The 14280-nt window shown below is 43.3% G+C and overlaps 1 protein-coding gene across 3 annotated transcripts in view; it reads left to right on the forward strand.

Annotated features, from left to right (window-relative positions):
• The window catches only part of sptbn1 (spectrin, beta, non-erythrocytic 1), a 343630-nt gene that overhangs the window by 61664 nt on the left and 267686 nt on the right, over positions 1–14280 (forward strand). For all 3 annotated transcript variants that reach the window (XM_070889548.1, XM_070889549.1, XM_070889550.1), the window contains exon 2: positions 12816–12901. The gene's annotated coding sequence lies outside the window, so the exon portion shown is untranslated. The remainder of the gene's footprint in view (positions 1–12815; positions 12902–14280) is intronic.

Genomic DNA, 14280 nt, shown 5'->3' on the forward strand with positions numbered 1-14280 from the left:
CCCCCCTCCCCTCCCCCCTCCCCTCCCCTCCTCTCTTCCCCCCTCCCCTCCCCTCCCCTCCCCTCCCTCTCTTCCCCCCTCCCCTCCCCTCTCTTCCCCCCCCTCCCCTCCTCTCTTCCCCCTCCCCTCCTCTCTTCCCCCTCCCCCAAAGGGAGAGACACTGACAGAGAGAGAGAGAGAGACAGACACTGGGGGTGCCCCGTTCCAGCCCGCTGTTGGGGGGCTCCCGGGTGCTGCAGTCGGTGAGTAGAAACCTTTCTTTCTTTATTTTATTTTTTTATTTATCATTTATTATTGATGGTGTCTCTACCCCCCATCTCATTCCCTACGCCTGATTTATAAGTTTAGGCAAGGTTTTTCTGAGCGTACAAAAATCTACACTTACTCCATTCTAAATTAGTTTGGAGTAAGTTTTCGCTGCCTACACTTGCAAAACAGGCGTAAGTGGCTGGACACGCCCCCTTTTGAAAAAAATCTGTTAGAATAGTTTCATTTTAGAACTCACTAGAACTGGAGCAAACTAAATGCCGAGAATTGCAATTTCTAAGCTGCTCCATTCTAAACTAGTTGCTCCAAAAAAATAGGAGCAACTCAGGCCGAAACTTGAGCCCTTAATTGGGGGATGGGGCAGCAATCGTCGAAAAATAGTCTCAATTTTTCTGCAAGTTGTGTTATAATACTATGAATGTGTGAAAATAAGATGAGTATTATAACTGTTGATGCATCTCGTAAAGATTCATAAATCTGAATAGTTTAAAATGTAGATCTAGGAATTTGGTGTACTGGACATATTTTGACACATTCCTCCTTTCTGTTGCAATATCACATATGCCATATTTCATCTTTTGTCTTTTATTAATCTAATTGCAGTAGATTAATGACATCACACTATTACTGAAGTGGGTATAGGCTGTTTCCTGTGGTCATGTCTTTTTTCATAATCACTTAGAAATTCAACTTACTCTTCCAAAGCTCAGTTTTATTAAAACAAACATTATTTGCCTTTTTTGTGTTGACAGTGAATAGTAACACCAATTTTAGTCACTGCAATGTGCCATCTTGAACTGGAAAAGTGAGCATTGCTCACAAATTGCTTCTGGCAAAAGCACTGTACCGATTTTGCTTGCCATACCTGTTTAGTTGGCAAAATGGTTATTATTTAGTAGTGGCAAGAAATTTGTGCCTGAGTCATTTTAAAATAAATTCTTTCTGAAGTACGTGGTAACTGGGTTTAGTTGGTATTTCCAATATGCTACAGCAGTGACAGAATAATTTGTGTATTTTTCCTATTCCAATATCAAAAAAAAATTCTTGGAGTTCCTTAAGATTATTTTTATCTTTGTGGAAAAAATTGTTGGAATTGTACATTGACCTGCTAAAGTTGAATATAAAGCGCAGACACTTTGCCTGAAAATGCAAAGTCGGATCCTTTACAACAATGTGCTAAGTTACGGTGTCAGCATTGGAAAACCTATTGCAGCACTCCTGTGTACAAATCTGTGTGTAAATAACCACATGTTTGTGATTTACTACTTGGCATTTCAACTATTATTGGATCATGGGCTGGATTCAGATTGATGATGGGAATGTGTCCCATGAATGATGGATGAACATTTCATATTCTGTTATCTTTGGCCGCCTATCTACAGGCAGGTGACAACTGCCACATCTATACCCCAAGCAGAATGTCTTGAATACTTCATGTACTTGATTAGTTTGTATGCAAGGCATGAAGTATTTTACAGCTGTTGATGGCTTTGACTCCCTGTAACCTAGTGACTAACTGGTCAATATATATCCTACATCTGCAATTCCTCCAACGCCCTCGGTCACTAACAGTTTCCAGTTTCCTGGCCCTTTTCACCATGGACGTCCAATCCCTCTACACTTCCATCCTCCACCAGGATGGCCTGAGGGCGCTCTGCTTCTTCCTCGAGCAGAGATCCAACCAGTCCCCATCCACCACCACCCTCCTCTGCCTGGCTGAACTTGTTCTCACATTGAACAACTTCTCCTTTAACTCCACTCACTTTCTCCAAATTAAAGGTGTTGCTATGGGATCCCCGTATGGGTCCTAGCTATGCTTGCCTTTTCATGGATATGTGGAACATTCTTTGTTCCGGTCCTGTTCATGTCCTCTCCCTCACCTCTTTATCCGATGCGTTGATGACTGTATTTGTGCCGTTTCCTGCTCTCGACGTGAACTTGAAAATTTAATTCACTTTGCATCCAATTTCCACCCTTCCCTCACCTTCCGTCTCTGACTTTTCCCTTCCTCGACTTCTCTGTCTCCATTTCTGGGGATAGACTTTTGACCAGTATCCACTATAAGTCTACTGACTCCCACAGCTAACTGGACTACACTTCCTCCCACCCCGCATTCTGTAAGGACTCCATTCCATTCTCCCAGATTCTCCATCTCCGTCGCATCTGCTCTGACAACGCCACCTTTCACACTAGTGCCTCTGACATGTCTTCCTTTTTCCTCAACCGAGGATTCTCCCCCCGCCCCAGCCGTGGTTAACATGACCTTCGACGATGTCCATTCCATTTCCCTCACTCCTTCGCCTCCCTCTCAGAACCACGACAGGGTTCCCCTTGTCCCCACCTTTCACCCCACCAGCCTCCACGTTCATCGATCATCCGCCGCCATTTCTGCCACCACCAGCATGATCCCACCACCAATCACACATTCCCCTCCTCTCTCCACTCAACCTTCCGAAGGGACCGCTCCCTCCGCGACACCCTGGTTCATTCCGCAGTCACCCCCAGCAACCCCTCCCCTTCCCACGGCACCTTAACGTGCAAGCGCAGGAGATATAACACCTGTCCTTTTACCTCCTCCCTTCCCACTGTACAGGGCTCCAAATACTCCTTCCAGATGAAACAGCGATTTACTTGTACTACTTTCAATTTAGTATACTGTATTCGCTGCTCAAGATGTGGTGGTCTCTACATTGGGGAGACCAAGCTTAGATTGGATGACTGCTTCGCGAAACACCTCTGTTCAGTCCGCAAGTGTGACCCTGAGCTTCCGGTCGCCTGTCATTTTAATTCTCCACTCCACTCCCACTCTGACCTCTCTGTCCTCTGCCTCCTACACTGTTCCAACGAAGCTCAACGCGAGCTCGAGGGACAGCACCTCATCTTTTGTTTAGGCACTGTGCAGTTTTCTGGACTCAACATCGAGTTCAACAATTTCAGTATGTAACTGCTGCCCATCTTTGGCTCCCCCCCAACCTATGTTTTTTTTTTCTCCGCATCTCCAAATGACAGCTGGTCATTATTCCACCATTCACACCCTTTCTTGACTAATCCTTTTCTAACTCCGCCCATTACCATTTCAATTCGGCCCATCATCCCTTTGTCTCTCTAATCTCTCCTGCCTTCCACCCTATCACAAACTTTCCCTTTTGTTCTTTCTACCTTCCCCCTTTCAGTGCTTCTTTAGAATGTGTTCTTTCCAAACGCTAGCCAGTTCTGACGAAGGGTCGTCGACCTGAAACGTTAACTCTGCTTTTTGCTCCACAGATGCTGCCTGACCCATTGAGATTTCCAGCATTTTCCAGTTTTATTTCGGATTCCAGCATCTGCAGTATTTTGCTTTTTATATATGATCAAAATAACTGCTGTCGACAATGGTAAAAACAGAACTCTTGTTCACAGTTTGCAGAAAAGTGAAGGGTCCTAATTTTGTTTTATTGGGCAAGATTAGCTACTATTTCACTGGTTTCTGAAGTTGGATGTGAAATTACATAAGTAAAGGACTAGTTTAAACCAATTTTCAAACTTTTGTGGGGGACCCCTTGTAAATTTTAATGCATTCACAGGAACCTGTGTTCTCACCTCAAAAACAATGTCAGCTACCAAAAGAAAACAGTGCTGTCATTGCAGATTTTTTTAAAAAACTTGTTATATATTGAAACCTAAAGACAACAAATACAAACTCCAATAATCGACTGACAAATCGGACTTGAGGGACCCCCACATGGAATCACATTTGAAAAGCCATGATGTAGAGAGTTGTGGCATTGGAGAAATGATCCGAACATACGAACAGTGACGGACAGGTAAAGACCCTCTGGTCCATCAAGCCTGTCCCACACAATTGCGATAACTTGTGTATCACAACTTATACACTCCACCCTACCCGAAACTATGTGATTTCCTAGGAGAGGCAAAAAAATAGATGAATAAACAAAGGCCAATTTAGGACCCGAAACTATGTGATTTCCTAGGAGAGGCAAAAAAACAGATGAATAAACCCAGGCCAATTTAGGGGAAAAACATCTGGGAAATTCTTCTTTGAGCCGTGATGTACAGAAGCAGTATAGCTGGGACTCCACTTGTGTGATTCAGTGCAACATATTTTGAGATTTAAATGCAAAATCAGTGGACTTCTGCCAAATGCTAATAAATTCAATTCTGGAGTGTCTTGAGCCTATTTGTGCTTCTCAAGGGGAAGGTACATCGTGGAATATTTTTCCAATTTTTGCAGTGATTGTATCGGCCACTCCCAGGTCATATACTGACTCTTTCAGACAAAAGCCATAACTCCCCTCACATGATTTGAAGAAATCCAGGTTGAGGTGACCATAAAAATCAGATTAGAATTCTGATTGTTTTTAGTTCCACAAATAACACTTTTTTTTTAAGCTATCAAAATATCCATAACCTTTCTTTTATAAACATTTTTAATTGAAATTTTGAGTATCTTTAGAAATTTTTCTAGATTGATACCATTCTCACCATTTCCTTTAGTGCCGAATGTCACTATAGCCTTCATGTGCCTAATTCTAAAATTTTGTCAGTACAGTGAAATCGTTTTCGGCAACGCACGAGTTGAGGGGTGCAAATGTGTGTCTTAAGTTTGCTTAACAGGTACATATCCACGCGAAATGCAAGCTTCTTGTGCAGAAATAAAACCAGATATAAACCATCTCACGTACCAAAATCTGATCCTATAATGGCCAAGTGCTTTTTGTAATGTTTCATCATCATCATAGGCAGCGCCTCGGAATTGAGGAAGACTTGCTTCCACTCTTAGCATAAGTTCTTAGGTGGCTGTACAGTCCAATACGAGAGCCACAGTCTCTGTCACAGGTGGGACAGATAGTCGTTGAGAGAAAGGGTGGGCAGGGAGCCTGGTTTGATGCACGCTCCTGCCGCTGCCTGCGCTTGATTTCTCGAGCTCAGCACCCTCCGGATGCACTTCCTCCACTTAGGGTGGTCTTTGGCCAGGGACTCCCAGGTGTCAATGGGGATATTGCACTTTATCAGGGAGGCTTTGAGGGTGTCCTTGTAGCATTTCCTTTGCTCGCCTTTGGCTCGTTTGCCGTGGACGAATTCCGAGTAGAGCGCTTGCTTTGGGAGACTCGTGTCTGGCATGTGAACTATGTGACCTGCTCAGCGGAGCTGATCAAGTGTGGTCAGCGCTTCAATGCTGGGGATGTTGGCCTGGATGAGGACACTAATGTTTGTGCGTCTGTCCTCCCAGGGGATTTGTAGGATCTTGCGGAGACATCGCTGGTAGTATTTCTCCAGCGACTTGAGGTGTCTACTGTACATGGTCCATGTCTCTGAGCCATACAGGAGGGCGGTATTATTACGGCCTTGTAGACCATGAGCTTGGTGACAGTTTTGAGGGCCTGGTCTTCAAACACACACTTCCTCAGGCAGCCGAAGGCTGCACTGGCGCACTGGAGGCAGTGTTGGATTTCATGTCAATGCCTGCTCTTGTTGATCGGAGGCTCCAGAGATAAGGGAAATGGTCCACGTTGTCCAGGGCCGCGCCCTGGATCTTGATGTTTGGGGCGCAGTGCTGTGCGGCAAGGACAGGCTGATGGAGGACCTTTGTCTTACTGATGTTTAGCGTAAGGCCCATGCTTTCATATGCCTCGGTAAACACGTCGACTATGTCCTGGAGTTCAGCCTGTGTGTGTGCACAGAAGGCGGCGTTGTTCGTGTATTGTAGCTCGACGACAGAGGTTGGAGTGGTCTTGGACTTGGCCTGGAGATGGCGAAGGTTGAACAGCTTCCCACTGGTTCTGTAGTTTAGTTCCACTCCAGCTGGGAACTTGTCAACTGTGAGGTGGAGCATGGCAGCGAGGAAGATTGAGAAAAGGTTTGGGGCGATGACGCAGCCCTGCTTGACCCCAGTCTGGACGTGAATTGGGTCTGTGATGGATCCATTGGTAAGGATCACGGCCTGCATGTCATCATGGAGCAGGCGGAGGATGGTGACGTACTTTTGGGACTTTTCTATGCTTAACATACCTTCTCTTGTATATCCCTGAATTCCTTCCACCCACCATTGGTGACGATAAGAGAGCATTTCCACAGTACCTATCTGAGACCAGAGCTGCAGGTTACGATTGAACCAGTCAGTACCATGTTTACATTGCTTGCCAGTTAGTACCTCTAATCGTCTCCCTGAGAAGAGAGTTCTGCACAAATGTGATTGCACAAATTTGTAGCACTCTTGCAACTTATAAAAATATAACGATTTAAGAACTAGAACAGAGAATTCCCACTCTCTACAAACACTTAATTTAAGGTCAGGTAGGTTTAAACGTGGGGGATTCACATCATATCAGTCTTCCTCAGTAAAACCCCTCAAGATAACTAGCGAGTTGTAAACTGAAGCATTAATTTGATTAGCAGTCTAATTTTGTTGTCAGGCCCGAACACGAGAATTACTTTAAAGTGTATTTGGCGTGAAACTGAAATTGCTTTCCACTGACACTAAAAGATCAGTGTAAATGCACTCTAGCTTTCAACAAAATGTGGTTTCTCTTACTGACTTTCTCCATATGGGTATTTTCTGAACAGATATCTCAACCTTCCTCTTGTAATGATCACTTTTTTTCTTCAAGTGCTTAACAACAGCTGCAGCCAAGTTGTTGCCAATGCCCGTTTGTGCGGGACTGCTCAAATGTGACTCTGATTTTGTCCCTCCCTGCTGGGCAACATTGCAAACTCTGTTTGATCAATCACTAATTAGGAACTGGATGAAGTTCAAACCTACCTGTTTGTCATACTGTCAATGTGTGAATAAAAAGTACCAACCCAATAAGGTGGTGTGGTTTATTAACTGGTGTTTTGTAGATGGTGAGCAACACTAGGTTTAAACACCGTTTATAAATGAGCTTTTCACATGCAAAATTTAACCATTGAATTTTGGTGTAACACCGTTAATCAAATCAATGCTTTATTTTGTTACTGGCTTTCAAACAAAAAATAATTTTGATTTTATTTAATTGCCATTTTGGGAGCTTCTGCTGGGAGAAAACTGACATGTTGTACTTGCTGTGCTCAGATATGTCTTCTAGTAGTTGATTGATTCAGCATTAATTTTAAAGCTCAGACCATCATGTAAGGCAAGATCCCAAAAATAGAAATAACATTAATGACAAGATAATCTGATTTTAATGGTGTTAGTTGAGAAAATACTGGCCTGGAAACAGTACTAGCCTGGCCTGCTGCTCTTTCAGAGGAATCTATGGTTGGGACCTCAGTTTAATGTCTCATCTGAAAGTCTGCAGCATTCCCTTAATGCTGCACATATCTGCCTAGATTATGTACTCAAATTCTAAATTGAGGTTTGAACTCTCAACCTTCTGACTCTGAGGTGAGAATGTTGCCAATTGAACCAAGCTGATAGAGTAAAATTGATTTCTGTAATGTGTAATAAAATTTAGCACACTGTCAGAAGATAGCCACTTTGAGGGAGCTTTATGATATTCTACTAAAGTGAGTGCCCAACCTTTTGTAGGCAAGCATGGCACAGGACCTTGGAGGCCACATATAAACTTTAAATCTATGTACCCATTAATTTGCATATATCTTGAGTTGCTGAAGCTAGAAAATTTTGATATTCTCATGTTCTCGTTGGTGAGGCGATAGTACTAAAAGTTACCTTTTCTAAATTTCCAGGCCCACAAATTTCAAACGGGTCAAACGGTGACTAAAAAAAATATAAGCACAAATAGGACTGAATTGCTTGGGCTTTGAAAGCTGGATTGCTGGTGCTTGAGGGCTACATATGGGACGCACCTCTACTAAAGGACCAGTTAATGTTTAATAATAACCAGATTCATGTAATAAAAAAACTTACTGAGCACCACAATTAAATATTTGATATTTTTAGCTTAACAACACCTTGCATTTATATGTAGCGCCTTTAATGTAGTAAAATGTCCCAATGCATTTCACAGGACCGTAATTGGACACGAATTGAACCGAGCCAAAGAAGAAAACATTAGGATAGGTCAAAGAGGAGGGATTTAAGGAGCATCTTAAAAGAGGAGAGAGAACTGGAGAGGTTTAGGGAGGTAATGCCAGAGCTTGGGCTTGGTGGGACGAAGGAAGTGCAGGGTGCACAAGAAGCCAGAGTTGGTGGAAGAAAGAGATCTCGGAGGGTTGTAGGGCTGGAGGAGGTTACAGAGATGGGGAGAAGCGAGGCCTTGTAGAAATTTGAACACGAGGATAAGAATTTTAAAATCAAGGTGTTGCTGGACTGGTCGGAGAACAATCTGAGGCCAGGACTAGCATGGGGAGTTGGTGTTGATCGGGGGCTTGAGTGGCCGGGGGGAGGAATTGGGGGCCGGAGCTGTGGGAGGGCTGGAGATGCGAGGGGAAATCGGGGGGGGTGGGGGTGGGGAGGGGAAATGTGGGGGGGGTTGTCGGGAGAGGGAAAGAAATTGGCGCCTCGTGGAGGGGGTCTCCGATCACAGGGGGTGGGTTCGGCAGGAATGCTGGTTTTGGGAGATGTGTAAAGGCACTTGGCACCTGGCCCCAGCAGTCTTCGCCTTGAACAAGCTGCCGGATTTCATGAGGTCTGCAAAACCCGACGAGCTGAAGTTAAATTCAAATGGAGGTTAAAGCAGAGTCTTCCAGCCTCATTATGATATTTAAATAGACAAACTGCTTCCTGGGAGTGGGGTGGCTGCCTGTCCCGCCACGCCTCCATTAAAACTGGAAGTGTGCTGGTTGGAGATGGTTTCTGGTTGCGATTCAGATTTTTAACCCTAACTTCCCACACGACCCCACCCACCTGTTTTAGGTTAAAATTGTATGGAATATTTATAATTCAAAATTGAATTTGAAATCGTCAAGCCATTGAAACTGCATACTGCAGAGTTCATGAATGATTTCTTAAAATGATGCTAATTGTGTTAAATGCCTATTTGTGAAACCAATTTAATTTTGAATATATGTATTCGTTAAAATGAGTTCTGGCAACTTATGTTTCTGCCTGTCAGTTTAATCTTGCTTCTGTGCATTGTTTTTGTATTAACTTCTCTCAGATCAAAGATCATTGTGTTATCGTAATTACACCAAATCTATTCCAACAAATTTGCTGCATATATCTAGATAAAACATTTACTGTGGGTGGATAGGGAAATAAATTACTTCTATTATACTTTAGGACTCTTGGTATGTGCTGAGCTTCTAGTACAGTATACATGACCTAGGCATAAACCTGCTTCCGAATTCAATAGTTTTACCTTAAAACGGTTCAGAATAGAAAAGTTGAAGAATATTCAAGTAGGAATATCATGTAGGATTGTGCAGGATACGTTTCACAGCATTCAGTGCATTAGATTTACAGAGAGACAGTTACACTTACCTGTTGTGTCTCGAATAAAGCAATGTGACTTGAGTACTGTAGACGTGAGCAAGTGTGACCTTAGTCTCTTTATTCTAACTCCAGAGTACTGGTACAGCGTGGGAGGCCTGCTTATATACAGTGCTCCCAAGGGATACGGGGATCCCTTGGGACTCCAACAGATACGCCCTCTGGTGGCGGTAGAATGCTGGTTACATAGTGTTGCATACATAACATTATCACTGCTGGGAAATGCTTTATTCGACAACAAAGTTCTTGTGCTTTAGTGAATGGCTATAGCAATCATGATTTGTAGTGTAGATGATTGTAAGACCATTCTCCCACCACGATGCATTATTTTGTTTCGTTGCACAAAGTGGCACAACAGAATTCTTTTGGGTTGGAGTGCCTGGGAATGGGGAGGGTTTCTTTTAAATTGTCAATGCATTTAGAAAAACACTTCAAGCTGGAAGTGATAAAATTACTGTCTTTATTGCACATGCTTCCTTGAATTTGTATTTAAAAGGTGGTTAGAGATATTTAATTTAATTTTAACTGAAGCAGTCTGTGGAGAGAAAAACTGAGTTAACGTTTCAGGTTGATGACCTGTTGTCCAACCTGAAACATTAATTTTATTTCTCTCTCCACATATGCTGCCTGACCTGCTGAGTATTGCCAGCATTTTCTGTTTCTATTTCAGATTTCCAGCATCTACAGTATTTTGTTTATGTAAGGGTGTAACGTGTTTGATTTTAGGAATTTTAGATTGCTTGACCATAATGGAATCAGTTTGATTGGGGTATTACAATTAATGTACATGTGGCATTGGCTATTGGCATTGAGGTGTAGTAAATTTGAGTTTGCTTTAATGGAGCTGATGCAAACTTCTGTCCATGCTCTTCACATTGCTCCTTTGAGTCATCATCATCATAGGCAGTACCTCGGAATCGAGGAAGACTTGCTTCCACTCTTAAAATGAATCCTTAGGTGGTTGAACAGTCCAATTCGACGACCACAGTCCCTATCACAGATGGGACAGATGGTCGTTGAGGGGAAGGGGAGGATGGGACAGGTTTGCCGCAAGCTCTTTCCGTTGCCTGCGTTTGGTTTCTGCATTCTCTCGGCGGTGAGACTCGAGGTGCTCAGCGCTCACCTGGATGCACTTCCTCCACTTAGGGCGATCTTTGGCCAGGGACTACCAGGTGTCGGTGGGGATTTTGCTCTTTATCAGGGAGGCTTTGAAAGTGTCCTTGTAACGTTTCCGCTGCCCATCTTTGGCTCGTTTGCCATGAAGAAGTTCCGAGTAGAGCGCTTGCTTTGGGAGTCTCATGTCTGGCATGCGGACAGTGTGGCCTGTCCAGCGGAGCTGATCAAGTGTGGTCAGTGCTTTAATGCTGGGGATGTTGGCCTGGCCGAGGATGCTAACGTTGCCTCATCTGTTCTCCCAGGAGATTTGTAGGATTTTGCGGAGACATCGTTGGTGGTATTTCTCCAGTGACTTGAGGTGTCTACTGTACATCTGAGCCATACAGGAAGGCGGGTATTACTACAGCCCTGTGGACCATGAGCTTGAGCTGAGCTGTAGACCATAAGCTGAGGAAACGAGTGTTCGAAGACCAGGCCCTCAAATCCTTTGCGTAAACGGGTCTTAAGCATAGTTCACAGTTACTGCTCTGGCTGAGGGTTTTTTTTTGTGTTTTTCTTGAGCAGCACACAATCGTACAGATATTATTGATTTGCACAGAACATCATAAAAATGCCAGAGGTTGCTAGCGGAGCTCAAAGGGTGAACAGAGCAGGGGATATCTTGCAGATCTAATCAAAGAGGAGTCTCTTGGCAGACACAGTAGTGTGGGTGTAGCGTCAAATCTCTCTTTGCTGGACACTTTAGAGGAAGAGCAGGAATGCAGAAGACAATTGTGGGGTGGGGGGTGGGGGTTGGGGTGTGAATTTTAAATTCTCAAATCCAACGCCAACCCGCCCACTTCCGGTTTTAACGGAGGCGGGTTCGGGAGCTAGGCAGCCAATCTACTCTCAAGAGGCGGGTTGGTCACAAAGCTTTTAAGTATGTTACATGCTTCCATTTTAACTGAAATCTGATTCCTGGCAGGTAAAGGGAGGGGAGAAGGGGCGGACCCATGAGGTAAGTGCCTTTATTGCACTGCTTTTGGGCCAGAAGGATAGGAGTGTTTGCCCCCAGGCCAATCAAGCTTAGTCACGCAATTGGACCCCCAGCTCACACTTCTGGGTTTCCCGACCGAAAATCCCCAGCCCCGAGTAAATATCGGGGCCATTGTTCTGGAAGGTTCAAGGGGTATGGTAAGCATATTTTCAGAATGTGATGCTACCCAAAGCCACATGGGTGCTAATGGTGTACCACCTAGCTGGACCTTGGCAAGGAATATTGTGTCCAGGAATTACACCTGAAGAGGTTTGTGATTTCTGGTTTGTGCCAACTATGGATCTGCAGCCAACAAGTACATCCAAATGGTGCACTCAGTAGAAGTGAAATGACTACTGAACTAAATTTCCTTGCCTTTGGGTTCTTGCATGCACTAGCGGGGGACATCACTTAGATCAACCATTATGCACTTTGCTGCCAAATCACAAAAGTAACCGATGCCCTTTATCTCCAAGCATCTGCATACCAGGTTCAACACTGGCATGTAGCACCAATTTTCCTCTCCTTGTGCCATCCCCGAGTACAAGGTGCCTTTCATTGCAATTCTAAAATGCAGTCAAGGTGGTGGCAATTCTTACTGCGTTTTTTTTTAACTACTTAAAAATCAATTACTTGCAGGGAAGTGATTATAGTTGCTTAAATAATTCAAATGGACATCCTGTTTGGTGTGAGTGTTTGGTAATTAAGAATGTGTCCTGGTGGACATTGGTAGCTCTTGCCAGAACAAAATGAATATTTTGGATTTATTTTTGCTGAGCATCTAGTTTTTATTTGGAAAAGGTAGTCTCAAATGAATTGTTGCAGTGTTTGGTGAGGCAAATTTCTGGTATTTGGCCTGAACTTGCTGCCTGGTAATTTGTTTGGGTAATGCCCTGCACTCTTGAAATTGAACTGTAAGAATACTAACCATTCTTATTCAATGTAAGTTTAATACAGTAATGCTCATGATTTATCTGGTAGTTCACTGGCATTTGTGTAATTAGAAAATTGGCTAAAATGTATTTTGCATTTATTGCTTTTTAGAAACCATCCTCGTGTCAACGGGTCATCGTTCCTGCTTGAACATAAAGACAATTCCTGCAAATCAGTGTCTTAACTTGCTACCTGTGGTAAGTGAAAATATCAAATTGGAAGCTAATTTACTTTATTCAAACATCATTCCAATGAAGCTTTTACATAAGTTTTATAATGTATATTAACCAACACATAAATATGTGATGCACACTGCTGATGGTAATGCCCAGTTAGAGTTCAGAAAGAGATGACCACAGCAAAGTTTCTGAAGATGAGTGAGCTATCTTAATCAAACATTTTGCCAGGCACGCCTATCTTCCTAGGAGCTGCCATATTGCCACCAACATCAGAAGGCATGTGATTTTTCTAGTTGTCAAAAAAAACATTTATCCATCTCTCTCAAATCTCCCTTTTATGCCTTCTCTTCCAAGTCTGTATGTAGAGTAAATTGTTCAGCATTGTGACTGCCTGCTCTTGGGTGAGGTTTTAACTATTTGGCATTTCTACTTCTTGGATTCTTAACAACATTACATTGGAGATTGCTGTGCTTGGTATCCAGTTTCATGTGCCATGTATACCTTCTGTAAATGTGTAATCATCATAATGCATATCTATAGCACAATTCCAAATAGGTTCATAGCACTCGGGCAGTTTTTGGAAATGTGTTTTCCAATTCTCCCTATTGGTGCATGATGCATTCCCATGCATTAGTACTGCAAGGTTAACTTTTTTATTCCCATGATTATACATAATGATATAGATTGATTCTCATCAAACTGCTTAAACTGAGGCCTGGTATGAGTGTGAGTATGGTCCACCTCACGAGGATTCAGGAATTGCTTGCCTGTAATTCATTGGATCTACTCCCCTTCCCATGAATTTTCTTAATCACTATTGTCAAGCCAGTGGTGTTGAAATGTTACTATCCTGTTGAACCTATGTGAACCATTCATTAATGCTGATTGTACTCTTACACCAAGTCACATATGTACCATGTGGCATTGGGTGGCTATTAATAGTACTGACAAGTGGAATGTGAACCCCACCCCTCCATGGCAATTTGTAAATGTATTGACTCGAAATTATTAGAGGAAACATGCCCTTTACTGCAACACTTTCTCTTAACTTTATGCAAAATGAGCCTTGGCCTTGAATGTTCATTTCAGTAATTGGTAGAATATTGGCAGGAAACTTTGGCATTGTTGTAAGTAGCATTTGCCAGTAAATATATGTGATCTTGATTATCTAAGGAGAGCCAGTTATTTAAATCGGTTGTTTGCTGAGCAGCGACTGGGTGTGTTGGACTCAGGTTTAGAATTTAATTCTACTCGATAGTTACGAGTGTAACTAGAGGGATGGCAGGGCAGCTCAGTCCTGTGGATTGCACATCCTTGGCATGTGGGAAGTCCTGGGTGCTTCGCGCAGCCAGGGCAACCACATGAGCGGGAGGTGTCTCCGGCTGCACCAACTCGAG

Source organism: Pristiophorus japonicus, chromosome 9, assembly GCF_044704955.1.
Source record: "Pristiophorus japonicus isolate sPriJap1 chromosome 9, sPriJap1.hap1, whole genome shotgun sequence".
Classification (NCBI taxonomy): Eukaryota; Metazoa; Chordata; class Chondrichthyes; family Pristiophoridae; genus Pristiophorus; species Pristiophorus japonicus.